Source organism: Dipodomys merriami, unplaced genomic scaffold (assembly GCF_024711535.1).
Source record: "Dipodomys merriami isolate MVZ:Mamm:240054 unplaced genomic scaffold, mDipMer1.0.p SCAF_8, whole genome shotgun sequence".
NCBI classification, from domain to species: domain Eukaryota; kingdom Metazoa; phylum Chordata; class Mammalia; order Rodentia; family Heteromyidae; genus Dipodomys; species Dipodomys merriami.
In genome coordinates, this window is record NW_027206401.1 from 55,994,304 (window position 1) to 56,008,831 (window position 14,528).

Here is a 14,528-nt window from a genome sequence, read left to right on the forward strand (position 1 = left end):
GCTAGCCTTGATGGGACAGCACCTACGCCATGGGTTCAAGCCTCAATACCTCAATACACACACACACACACACACACACACGATCCCTTTGAGGGTTAGTGTAGTCAATATGGAAACACTTGCTCAATTTTTTTTTTTTAATGGCTAAAAAAATGTAACTACTATGACAGGAGAATTTGTCTTACCACAACAGGAGAATTTTCTGAAAGAAATCAAAATGATGCCCTACTTAATGAAAAGCACGAAAATGACCATTTTTCTGAGAGTTTCACATCTCAGAGACTTAACTGAGATAAAAGAAAATAGAATTAGGTCACTACATCTCTGGTACAAATTCCATTTCAAACAAAATTTTATGTTGTGAAATTTTCACTTTCATTTAAAAAGAAATTCATTGTGTATAGCTAAGACTAACTAATATAATTAGTTTGTAATGGCTTTTTATAAAATGATTCAAATGTCTGCAGTGTATAAGTAAATCAAAAAATAATAGGAGTTTTGTCAATTATGATGATTCTGTTATTGAGAAGATTAAAATATAGCATATATGAAAATATACATTAAAATATAATATATTAAAATTATATATAATTCATTTGCATATGAACTTTAGATAGGATATTATTTATTCACCAGTAAATCAATTAAACAATGTTTCAAGATCCAATGAAGATAAAAATTTATTATCTAATGAACAAATGACAATTAAAAATGAAAATGTGGGAGTGAAGGGAGGTAGGGTTCCCATTCCTAAACAGCACCAATACCTTCTGGAAGGCAAGCATGGTAGCACACACCTGTAATCCTAGCACTGTCTAGGCAGGAGTGTAAACTGAGGCCTGTCCAAACTTCAAAGACCTGTCTCAAAAAATAAAAAATAAAAAACAAGAAAGAGTACCCAAAATACTAAACAGAGATCATCTCTAAAATGAAAGAGAAAGAACATTACCTGCCAATAACATATAACCAAAGTAAGTTTTTACTTAGACTATTTCCCCATCAAGACGTTGTCAAATTATACCTTTATAAGGTTCCTGAAATTGTTACACTTCAGTAACATTAAATTAAAATGCAACTGTTTCTGGAGTGCAATATTTTGTTATATAGATATGCTAGGGAAAATAATATAATTTTATATACTGACATACACACATGCATGCACCCAGGTGCATGCACACACACACACACACACACACACACACATACACACACAAGTGCATCCATATGTGTGCACATGCACAAACATATGTGTTAAAATAACTATAGGAAGGCCTGATCTGTGAGGCTACTCACTCAGCATGTGAAATAAATACTTCATTTGTGATTTCCTTCGGTTCACAATTTACTTTCCACTAGAGACTTCATGACAGCTTGGAAAGACTCATGCCCTCTCTCTCCCTAGAAATAGTTCATAGAGCAAAGGCAACACACGCATGGCTTCCAAATGATACGAAAAGCAAAGGAAGTCTTCGATGTAGCCAAATGCATCCAAACTCTCTGAAAAGATTTTCTTTTCTTTTCTAATACTGTGATAGCACTATATTTTATTACAAACACACAACTCATAACTGTATAGATTTATAGGTCACAACATGACATTATGAATTATGAGTCAGTGCTAACTCTGAGAAAGATGTTTTTAAGAATACACTCAGACGATGAGGAGGAGGAGGAGGAGGATGAGGAGGATGATGATGAAGAAGAGGAGGAAGAAGATGTGAGGAGGAGGATGGTGGTGGTGACAAATAAAACATATTTGTAAAGTGAACAGTTTGGAGGGGGTCAGCCAAAAGGAGGAGAGTACTGGAGTGAAGAGAATCAAAGTACATTATACATATTCATATATATATATATATATGCATGTGTGTATACACATATATGTGATATATAAAATATATATTATTTAATGCATGATATATGATATGTATAATATAGGATATGGGAAACATACACAAGATAATCTAATACATAATGCTTAATACATGACAGATCATATATCATTTATATCTTAAAAACCTTATGTTTATAATTCACACATGAAATACTATATGTGATGACAGCATAAAAAAGCAAAAACTATTTTTAAATTGGGATTAAATAAGAAATTTTAAGGGAATATAAGAGTTGTGACCTTGTTTAAAGTACACTGTATTTTTTTTATCATAGCTAAGCTATGAAATCAATCCAGATACCCCTCAGTGGACGAATGGATGGAGAAAATACTATAATGTGCTTCCATCAGAAAAAAAAATGGCATTGTACCATTTGTAAGGAACTAGCAAGAACTGGAAAGAATTATATTGAGCAAAGTAAGCCAGGCCCAAAAAAAAAACAGGATGCATGGTTTCCCTTATCTGTGGTAACTAGAATGGGCCTATAAATCCACAAGTAAACACACCAGATGGTAAAAGATAAAAATAAAGTAAAATAAAATACACTGGGACGTGATAAATTATACAGGTGTCTAGACTTTCACACAGTGAGGCCAAAGGAGACCATGCAGAGGAGCTAATCACAAAGGCTCAAAGGCTATGTGCAGATGATCATATAAAACAACGTCTTACAAAATGAACTCTAAAAATAGGAAACAAGATTTTTTTGTTGCTGTTTATGTTGTCTTTGCCATTTGTCTTGTTTGTTTATCTGTCTTTGGGAGAGTAAGGAGGGCACAGAAATGGAGGGACAAAGGGTGAGTACATGCACTGGTACTCACTAGACACAGTGTTGAAAATGAACTATACAACTTGTGGGCGGGGATGGGAGGGAAAAACTGGGAATGAGTGAGGAAGGGGTGACACTGTCCAAAAAGAAATGTACTCTTTACCTGACTTATGTAACTGTCACCTTTGTGCACATCAGTTTACTATAGATATATATATATATATATATATATATATATATGTGTATGTATATATATATATATAATTTGAAAGAAGATACAAAGAAGACAAAAATTAAAGTTAAAAAAGTATACTGTCCACATTTATGGAACAATCAGAAAGAAATCCACTTGTGCTATTTATATAAGCTAACAAAATTAATATACTTACTCAAGGTAAAGAAATCATGTTTGATTTTAGAATCTTTCATTATTTATTACCATCTTGCTATTGTTGAAGTTGCCAAATTATAAGTGTGTTTGTGTGTATATGTGTAAATTATGTGTACAAGGAGGCATGCCTGTGTTCAGATGTCTGTAAGTATTCTAAATGGAAAATACCATTTTCACACCAAATATATTAATTTTCATAATTTTATTCTATTGGTGAATCAATACAACTAAAATTAAGGCACCTAAATCTTCAGGCATATTTGCTCATCTAAATGATAGTTTAATTTTTATCATCAAAAATATTGATATATTTGAGAAGCAAAATTAAATTTTCATCCTTTTCTTTCTTTTCCTGTTACTTGAAACTTGGTGTTAAAATAATACTTAACTGCTTTGTATTGCAGTATGCAGTAGTTGAAGGAGTTAGAATTATTGTATAAAATAAAAATCCAAAATATGTATCACAATGCATGTCTATTAAATTACATTTAGTATATGCAAATTCACTTGCATTTAAACATAAATATAAAATGCTATATGTTACTGCTCAATTCATGTGATGTATAATCCAGCAAAATTATTCTATGAAAAACTTTCAGTAGGGAATTATTTCTTTCAATTATTTATCTTCAAGCAATAAATATATTTTCATCTGTAATTTCTTTTTGATGGTCCTGGTACTTGAACTCGGGGCCTGAGCCTTGTCCCTGAGCCTCTTTGTGCTCAAGGCTAACACTTTATCATGGCCTTTCCTACCTGAGATGGCTTCAAACCACCATCTTCAGATCTCAGTCTCCTAAGTAAGTAGGAGTAGAGGCATGAGCCACAGGCACCCAGCTCATTTGTAATATTTTTACTTCTTTGGTTTATTTATTTGCAATACATAGAATTTTAAAATTTGGAACACTAACATTGAATACTGATATTTACAAGCATTTATAAAAATTGTATATGAAGAAAAAGAAGGCTGACATGAGTTACAGACAATTTTAATGTTCATAACTTAAGGGCAATTTTTTCTCACCAGAGAAATTCGTCTTTCAGCTTGTAGTTCAATTCAAATTTGTAATGCTAGGTAAACATGTAAAGATATGTGTGAGAATGAAGGAATGCTAATTTACCGTTGGTGGGACTGTAAACCAGTACACCCCCTCTGAAAGGCAGCTTGGAGAGTCCTTACTAAATTAAACACAGACTATGTCTGCCATGCTCCCATGCGTCTCCCAGAATATTACAAGTGAAGACACATGAACATCTAAGCTCACCTTAGCCAAGTTATAGAAACAAACCATGTGATGTACAATGGGTGAATGAATCAAGATGTGCAAGATACATATAGAGATAGTGGAATTTTACTCACCCACCATGAATGATATTACATTATTTACAGGAAAATGGATGGACCTAGAAAAAATTATGTTAAGAAAAAGCAGGCTCAGAGAGACAAAGTGCATGTTTTCTCTCATATGTAGAAGTTAGATCTGAATTATAAATGTATATATGAACATATGCAGGGTCACTTAATACAATTTTTTTTTCCAAATCTTTCCATCTCCTTCAGAATAGTTCTATGCTTTCCGATGGAAGCATAGAATTCCATTGTGTATATATAATAACCACAGTTTTCTTGATCCATTCATCCACTGAGGGGTATCTTGACTATGGTTTTAAAAAATGCTGCAATCAACATGGTTGTGCTGGTGGCTTTAGTGTGGCATTGTTTGTGTTCTATTGGATAAATATTGACTAAGGGAATGCTACTACATTGTTGGAATGTAAATTTGTTCAACCACTCTGGAAAGCAGTGTGGAGATTCCTCAAAAGACTAAACATAAAGCTTCCCTATGATCCAGCAATCCCACTCCTGGGAAAACATTTTAATTGTATTCTACTTTCTATTTTCAGTAGCATGAAATAATTGATTTGACCTACATATAAAAGGAACTCATTGAGTTCTGCAAATGGATTGCAATTCTTTATGTGAGTATGTTCCGTGGCAGATATTTCCCTCAGGAAAGAAAGTATAATTAATGAAATATAGAAAGTGAACAGATTGGATAATATAAAACCAAACTTTCAGTGTTTGCTCTCTTCTTTTAAAACAATAGATAAAAATTCACCAGGTACAACATAATGTTTTAACTCCATATTCATAGGAAATAATTAAATCAATACTCATGACTTCTGACATGTTTCACAATGTATTTTTCTTAGCAGCAGTCACTGTGCATAATAATTTAATGAACCCGTTTTTACTCTAATTCTAATTTTCTCCTCTTTGTCTCCAAACTTCCTCATCCATCCTGTCCAACCACCGCAGTCTCTTCCACCCTGATTCGATAGTTTCCCTACTTCTCTGAAATCAGTGTTTTTAGACCCACACCTGAGCAACATCCTGTAGCATTTGTTTGCCTGTGCCTGGATTATTTCCCTCAACACTAATGTGCCCCATGTTCACAAAGGACAGAGTCACCCCCTTTTTATGGCTGCATGGTATTCCATCATGTAGGGGACCCATCTACTCATTTGTTGGTGAATATTTCCTGCTCTCTTAGCTATGATAACCACTTCAGCTAAAATCACTGGTGTGCAGTGCTGTCACTTCCTTTAATGTGTGCCTTCCCTTACGAGCATTCTGTACCACACACTGTCATCTCATACTAGAGTCGTCAGCTTTTCTGAAGTTTTTTTTTGTTTTGTTTTACATACAGGCCATGGTTCAAATTTCTGTTTCTGTGGGAGGTTGATTCTACCATCTTCCTGCATCTGCTCTCCTCTTCGGAACAGTTTCAATCTAGAAACACAATACATTTATTATATGGACACTTTTCTAGACTGCAAAGAGCAAGAAAATAATGGCCTAAGCTAGTGGGGTCGTATTTCTGTGACACTTCTAGAAACCTTGGCTTTTGTGCTACATGCACGTCCTCATTGCTCTGTGATGTGAGGAGGTGCCGTGAGTGATTATTTGCAGATTCCATCCACAGCCATCTTTTCCAGGTGGAATGTCCCCCTCACCTCACTGCGCATCAGTACAGAACATGGTGAGTAATTCTCTCCCCTAACCTCCATCCACCCATGCCAGCCTAAGTCATTTGCTATCAGTCTTAACATTGTCTTAGGTCACCATGACAATCTACTAATCATACACACACACACACACACACACACACACACACACACACACACACACACTACTACTACTACTACTACTACTACTACTACTACTACTACTACTACTACTACTACTACTACTACCCACTGTGAAGACCACACAGACAAGGTAAGACTGTACAGATCCAAGTTTGGGAGCATTGACTTTGGCTCAGGACTCTTTAGGTTCAAACCCCACCTCCACCATTTGCGAGACGATCACATGGAGCAAGCTAAACAGCTTTTCTTTATGAATCACATGGAACAATTGTCCTTACTTCTTAACATAAAAGAATTAAATCATTGCATAATGATGACCTAGAACTGCTTATATTGCAAGTGTGGCATAAGTAACTGTAAAATCTTTGCACATGAATCAGATCAGGTCACTTCACTTTCAAAGTCCTCTTAATGGTCCCCATGTAAAGGGGAAAGCCTGCAGTTCTCACTGTGTATTCTGGTTCTCAATGTTCCCCCCTCCACGTGCCGTCTGGCTCTTACATCTGTCTCTCTGTCTGTCTGTCTGTATATGTGTGTGTGTGTGTGTGTGTGTGTGTGTGTGTGTGTGTGTGTGTGTGTGTATGTATGTATATGTATATATATCTGTCTGTATGTATTTGGGCACATATTAAATTGTACATAATAAAGGAGTTTATCATGCCATTTCCACACAGGCATATGCTATTCCTTGATCATATCCACTTGGCTTTCTTCCAGCCCCCCTAATCTGCCATGCTAGTCTGTTTTGTTCTGTTTTGATGCAACCATTGTTCACAATTCTTCATGCAAAGCTCCCTGACTCTCCATTCTTCATATGGGGAGCGCTAAGCTAATGAAACACAGATGTTTTCTGTAAAGGACATATTTTAATATTTCTCACATTTGTAAGCCTTACCTCCTCTGTAGTAACTATGCATCCCTGGAAAAAAAATCAGTGAAAAGCAGAATAAAGAAACACACATGTGATACATATATACCTATGTACATTATGTACATTACACATATACCCATGTGCATGATATGTGCTAGACATGTGACTACATTATTTGTTACAGATACACAGTGTGAGTTATCTATGTTGTGATACACACTTAGGTATCAGATACACTACAGATAGACATGTGTGCATTGTATATGTTACAGATGCCTATGTGTGTGCATTGTTCATGCACAACGTATATGACCGTGCTCTCACATAACACTGCAAGAGCAGGGTTGCAATTTGGCCAGTGTGTTGTGAGTGTTTTTCTTGCCTCTGTAATCTCATCCCTCACTGTCTTGTATAAATGGAACCCCACAGACCCAGTTTGCCTGGACTACAGGCATCTGCTTCCCAGCCTTCTGGCTGCCATCCACAGGGCAAATTCCAATGTCTAGTTGTTTAACGAAGACCTTGCTCACTGCTGCCTCTGACCTCTCCAGGCAGAATGAGCTACAAGTATTTGGTGGGGGTGGGGGGGAGAGCTATTGTTCCATGGGTCTTCCATAAATACTTCTGAGTGGATTAACAAAAGTCAGGGGACAGTGATGGGAGAACATTTCTGGGAGATCTGTCTACATTATTAGCTGTGGGTCTGTATTCTTTGTAAGATCTCCAAGTGAAGCTTTCATCTGTGATACAGAAAATCTCCCTTCCTCTGGGCCCCATGTTTGTGCTGCCTAGAGATCATCTGGAGAGAAATAGACCTTGTGTTGGCTGACTATGTATGCACGGAAAAGCGGAGCCACATCTGGGAAGCACAGCCTTCCTCCCACTTTGTTCATTTCACAGCCCATACATGAAGAAAATGAAGAAGTCACAGCAATCAAAGCATGCTCCATTGAAGCCCCGGCCTGGCAGGCTGCAGGGCTAAATATTCACAGCATGCCTTTTACAGATGCAATTAGAGGCGATGATGCACAAAATTGCATGTGCAAAGAAAAATATTATTTTTAGAAATGCAGTTGAAACTTCGAAAGGAGCTAGAAGTAAAAGGTGGCACTGCTCTGACACCTGTAGTGGCACAATAAACTCAGAACATTGGAGAATTCACCCACATTACACTGGAGAAGGCTGTCTTCATCAAAGCTCTCCTGATTTCTCAGAACTGGCCCTGCCTGGGCAGATTGGGGCTGATACAGTCCAGCCATCTGGCTGTACCTCTTCCATCAGATAGTAATACTAGTTTTCCACATAAATGGCAAATTGTTAAGTCTATTCCTTATCACATCACATCAAACAATCGAGATCACTTCAGTGTGGCACAATCTCCTGTACCTACAGTTGCCAATTATGATTCTATAAACACATATGCTGTATTGATCTCCAAGTACTGGATGGTGGCCGGGTGATTTGACTCTGTTCTCAAACGTGGACCCCGGTGCACACTTGACGTCTTTCATTGGCTCTGATGCTCCCAGATGTTTGCCTTCCAGTCTGTTGAATTTTGTTTTCCACTCCTGGGGCTTGAACTCAGGGACTGGGTACTATCCTGGAGATTTTTTTGCTCATACCTGGTTGATACCCTTCCACTTGAGTTATGCCTTCAATTCCAGCATTTTGCTGGTTAATTGGAGATAAGAGTCTTATAAACTTTTCCTGTCTGGGCCCAACTTCAAACCGAGATCCTCAGATCCTTCTGAATAGCTAGGGTTACCAGTGTAAGCCACCAACGCCTGGCATTCTGTTGATTTGTAAAGGTTTTTGTGTTTATTGAGCCACAGACATGCCTGTCATCATTTTCAGAAGCCACAAATTACCTTTTAAATAGAAACAAGTTCTTCACTTAACCTATAAAGAAAAGAAACTATGAAATTTTAAGACCTAGACTCTCTACATAAATAAAATATAGAGAAATTGCTTTAAGCACGATGTGAAATAAATCTGTAGAGAAGAAATGACCCAATTTGTGTTCATATTTAAAAAAGGACAAAAGGCAGGAAAATATGTCCCAACGATAGCTGAACTTTTTGGTTAGAATTATCTTGAGGCACAAAGTGATTTTTCATGGCTGATTTTCCCATAATTTGTAGAAGATTATAGTAATTGTGGATATTGTGTAGTTACTAACATTTGAAAACAATTATACAGACAAAATTACTATCCAAGTAGAGTAGGGGAAGGTTTCTGCTTCTTTCACAAAACATATTGCATCTATGCTTAAGCTTTTTTAAAAAGAGAGACACAGAAGACAAATGATGTATTTATTCAGTATAACCATAGTATATATTCATGAGAACCACGTGATTTTTGAAAAATATAAAGTTTTCGGGTCTTACGTTCCTAATGAAAGGGAGATTACAGGTTTTAAATAAATATTTGTCTTCCAGTAAACTGGAGAAAATCTCACTGGAGACTTCCTTAAAGATTTCTTCTTAATATGAGCGGTGGGTCTCCTGCCTAGTCAGGCTTACCTCCTACACCCATGCACGGAGCCTGGGAGAACTCTAGGCAAAGTCAAGATGCTCAATCTATATTTGCATCCACGTTCTATAAAACTCAACACGTGATCTCTGCCATCTTCATTTCTGGGATGCAGTTATATTTAAGATATTTGCAAGGACAGACAGGATGACAGGGAGACTTTACAGAAGAGGAGGCTTGGAATACTTTCTGACAGATGAGTAGATAAAAAAGTAGCATTAAGGATGAGATGTTATGAGACCATAAAAAGGGTGTTGAACTTACAACCAGGCACAGTAGCTCACATCTGTAGTCCCAACTACTTAGGAGGCCCATGTTCCAGGCCAGTCCGGGGCACAAAGTTAGCAAAATCCTACATCCATTAAAAAAAAATGTTAGGTATGGTCACAACTATACTAGAGCTGTGATCCTGGCTCAAAGACTTCCCTGCCCAGGCTGGCTTTGAACTTGGATCATCAGATCTCCTGAGTCATTAGGATTACAGGAGTGAGTCAGGGTGTTTGGCTTAAAAGAATCTGTGGTCAATTTTTCATTGTCAATATTTCATTAACAGTGCTTCCTATACCAGAACACAAAGCCCCCAAGACAGCTCAGGGTTAAGGCTAGTCCCTCTACCTCTCTCTCTCTCTCTCTCTCTCTCTCTCTCTCTCTCTCTCTCTCTCTCTCTCTCTCTCTCTCTCTCTCTCTCTCTTCTCTCCTCTCCTCTCCCCCTTCCTTCTCCCCCTCTCTCTTTCTCTCTCTCCCCCTCTCTCTTTCTCTCTCTCCTTCTCTCCCTTTCCCTCTCCCTCCCTCTCTCTCTGTCTATCTGTCTCTTTCTCCTTCTCTACTTCCCCCCCTCACATTCTGAGTGCCCACCTCACCCAGTCCCCTTCTGTATGCCAGGCTGACTTGAACTTCAACTTGTATTTGATTCTTTGACAAGTTGCATTTGCCCGATCCAATGTATTACATTCTTTCCACCAACTGATAACCAAGAAACTTGGGGTCATTTATATAAATGATTTCTAGTAACACCTTATCTGAGAAAATAAAAACCTACTCTCTGCAAAAAGAAAAAAGCAGTCACAAAGTATTTCATAAATCATAGTTCCGGAGTACCTAGAATATTTTTTAAATTGTACCTGACATAAACATTTACTTTATACGGAACTGTAGTTATTCCAACCTCCAACACTGTTAAAATTCAGGAGTGTGGAAATCATTATTCAACCCACAAAAGTATGCTCCACACCCCACAGAGAGCAAACATATACATTACACTGGGCGCTGGAAGAAGAGTGTTTAACACCTGTCACAAGGAACCTACATCTATTTGATTTTAGGCAGCTTTGCCTTCAAGATAAAGGAGGAGAGGAGAGTCAGGATTTCAGGGATGGGAAAGGCCAATATGGAGAATAAGGGGAGCAGGTAGGATTCACGCCATCAGTGCTTCTCATATCTATTTGGAATAGAATAAAAAGAACTGAGATATTTCCAACCTAGCTAGGCCCCTGAATTTGGGCTTCTGGGTACAGCTTTTAAATGAAAATAAGACACTAGGAGAAGGCTTGCTTTAAAGGCCTTTCATAGCTGCTCACTTTTCCCTGGTGTTTCTTGTATTGCCCTGCAGGGTTTGCTATTTTCTCCATTGCTTTTATTTTCTTTGAACCAGCACAGGCCCAGCTTGGATGCTTCACCTCCCTGAGACCCAGCTGCCTTCCATTTGCTCTAATAGATGGAGGATTAGAAATGTCCACGAATCCCTGAAGTCTGAATCCAGCCCAAGGAAAGAATTTGCCCTGGCGTCTGCAAATCAGAGCTCGGCCGAGAAAGCACTGGTAAGCGCCGGCCACCAGAGGCATAGTCTTTGAAGGGCATCTCAAGGCTGAAGCCACTGTGAAACCTAATTGTATCCATTTTAATTTTGAATTTCTATCTTGTGTTTTGATTTGGCCAGACCCTGGAGGGAGAAGGTCACTTAGGCCCCCGACTCATGCTTCTCCCCAGTATATTTCCCAGTCCAGAACTCCACAGAATTTATGACCCAATTTTGGCCTTTGATTTAATCTGGGGAAAAAAAAAACAAACCATCCAACCTCTAGCCAGGAAGGAGCAACCTGTCCCTCTCCGCTAGAATTCAGAGTTTCCAGCCTTCCATGAGCAGGAACATTTTCTTCCATTTTGCCATTTAAAAATTTTAAAAAAAAAAAAAAAAGGTCACACTTGCAACCCTAGCTGCTCAGGAGACGAGACCTGAGGATCTCTGTTCAAAGACAGCCTGGACATGGAAGTCTATGAGACTAGATCTCCAATTAACCAACAAAAAAATTCAGAAGTGGTGCCGTGGCTCAAGTGGTAGAGAGTTAGCCTTGAGCAAAATAGATCAGGGACAGCGCCCCAGTCCTGAGTTCAAGCTCTAGGACCAGAACAACAACACCCAAATTAAATTACCACAGTCCAATTCTTCAAACCTTTGTCTACTTAAAGCAGGAACAATGGAAGAATCTTGTTTTCTTAGGCAGGCACCGACGTCTCACGCCTGTAATCCTAGTTGCTTTGGAGAATGAGATCTGAGGATTGTGGACCCTGTCCAAACCAGCCTGGGGGGTGGGGGGAAGGGAGTCTGTAAGACACTTATCTCCTATTAACCACCCAAAAGCAAAAGAACCTGGAGGTGGAGCTGCAGTTCAAATGGTAGTGTGCTAACCTTGTATGAGAAACCTAAGGGCAGAACTCAGGCTCTGAGTCTAAGTCCTAGTACCTGCTGGGACAGGGAGGGAGAGATTGTTCCTAAATGGAAGTTTGGCCTTGTACAGGAAAATGAAAAAATAAAAACAGAAGAATAAATGATAATACAGAAATTTTGGTTCTGGTTTTGACATGGGTGTAAGATGCAATTGTCTTTATTTCAAAAGAATGTCTTACATGAATTCTTATTATCTACCCTAGATAATTACTCATTATGATTTCTTCATTATGATTGCACATTCTACATGAAATTTTTCAATGCATTTTTAAGGGTCTCTATATCTCCATAGTCTAGGAAAAAAATAAACCTTTATCTGAAATACTCTGCTAATTCAATTTTTCGTTTATTTAATGAAGATCATTAATACCAAATGAGGTCCTAAACTCAATATTTTAGCTCATTTTTTTCTTTTAACATCTCTATCAGATAAGTGCCATCATCATTTCTAAATTAAAATTTAAAAACATTCCAAGAGTCTTAGCTACTCAGGAAGCTGAGAGTTGAGGATCTATGTTCAAAGCCAGCCTGGGCAGGACAGTGGTCTAAGACTCTTATCTCCAATTAATTACCAATTGGTAATTGGTAATTAATCTCCAATTAATTACCAAAATGCTAAAAGTAATGCTGTGGCTCAAGTAGTAGAGAGATAACCTTAAAAAGCTGAGGAGAGCGCCAGGCACTAGTGGCTCATGCCTATAATCCTAGCTACTCAAGAGGCTGAGATCTGAGGATCACAGTTCAAAGCCAGCCCGGGCAGGACGTGAGACTCTTATCTCTAATAAACCACTGGAAAACCAGTAGTGGTGCTGTGGCTTTAGCAGTAGAGCACTAGCCTTGAGCTGAAGAGCTCAGGGACAGCGCCCAAGCCTAGAGGTCAAGCCCCATGACCGACAAAAATAAAATAAAATAAATAAATAAAGCTGAGGAGATAGTGCCTAGGTCCTGAGTTCCAGTCCCAGGAACATCACAATAACACACAAAAAGGCTGAGCATCTTACAAAGGTGACTAGCATCAAAGATTTTTTTAAAAGAGTGAGATCTGGTTCCAATCTCTCCCTTCCTCCCCCCTGCCCAACACTCCTCTCTCCCTTTATGGTATAAAAATATATTGGAGTCTTTATTATTGAACCATTTTTGTTCATTTAAATAAACAGAGTAGGTTTATTTGAAAAAACAAAAAGGAAACCCATAGAAAGAAAGCTGCGGGATGCTCTGTGTATCAGGAGAGGCCCCAGGGGAGGCCAGGAATCATTATCCATGTAAGGCCACAGCAAACTCATAAAGTCGTTGTAGGGTGAAAGTCTTCAGCTAGAAAGTGTATATGAGGACTCACTTTGCTAGGTTGGATCTAGAAGCAATGAAAACGCAACTTTATTTATTGAGGTAGCAATCTTTAGGAAAAATGTGATTGAAGCTATGAAAGTTGGTTATGCAAATGTAAAGGGATTTAATATTTCATGGTATTTTCTAGACACAGAATTTGTGTAACATTTATCTATTTCATTTCTTTTATAATTTATCTTAAATTACATTTTATTTTTACTATTTACTTGTTTGCTTATTTGGCTAGTACTGGGATTTGAACTCAGATCCTTACCCTCCTGGTAGGCAGTTTTCTATTCAAGGCTGGCATCCTACCCACTTGAGCCACAGCTCCACTTTGGCTTTTTAATGGTTAATTGGAGAAAAGGGTCTAATAGATTTTCCTGTCTGATCCGACTTCAAACCAAGATCCTGAGATCTCAGCCTCCTGAGTAGCTAGTATTACAGATGTGAACCAATGGTTTCAAGCCCACATTTTATTTTTATTAGCATATATTCTATGTGTTCTACATATATTAGTTGTAGGAAGGCTTCATTTAGATATTTCCATATAAATGAAAAATACATCCCTCCTCCCATCAACCACATTCTTCTTTCTTTCTGGTGACAGTCCCAGAGCTTAAACTCAGGACCTAGATTCTGTCCTTTAGCTTTTGTAGCTCCAGACTGAAGCTCTACCACAGTACCACATTCAGTGTTTTGGTGATTAATTGAAGAGAAGTGTCACACAGACTTTCTTGCCTGAGCTGGTTTTGAACCTTGATCCTGAGATCTTGGCCTCCTGAGTTGCTTGGATCACAGGCAAAATCATAGATTCAGCCACATCTTGGTTTTATTCTCAGAGAATCCAAGAAGATTTAGAAGATACA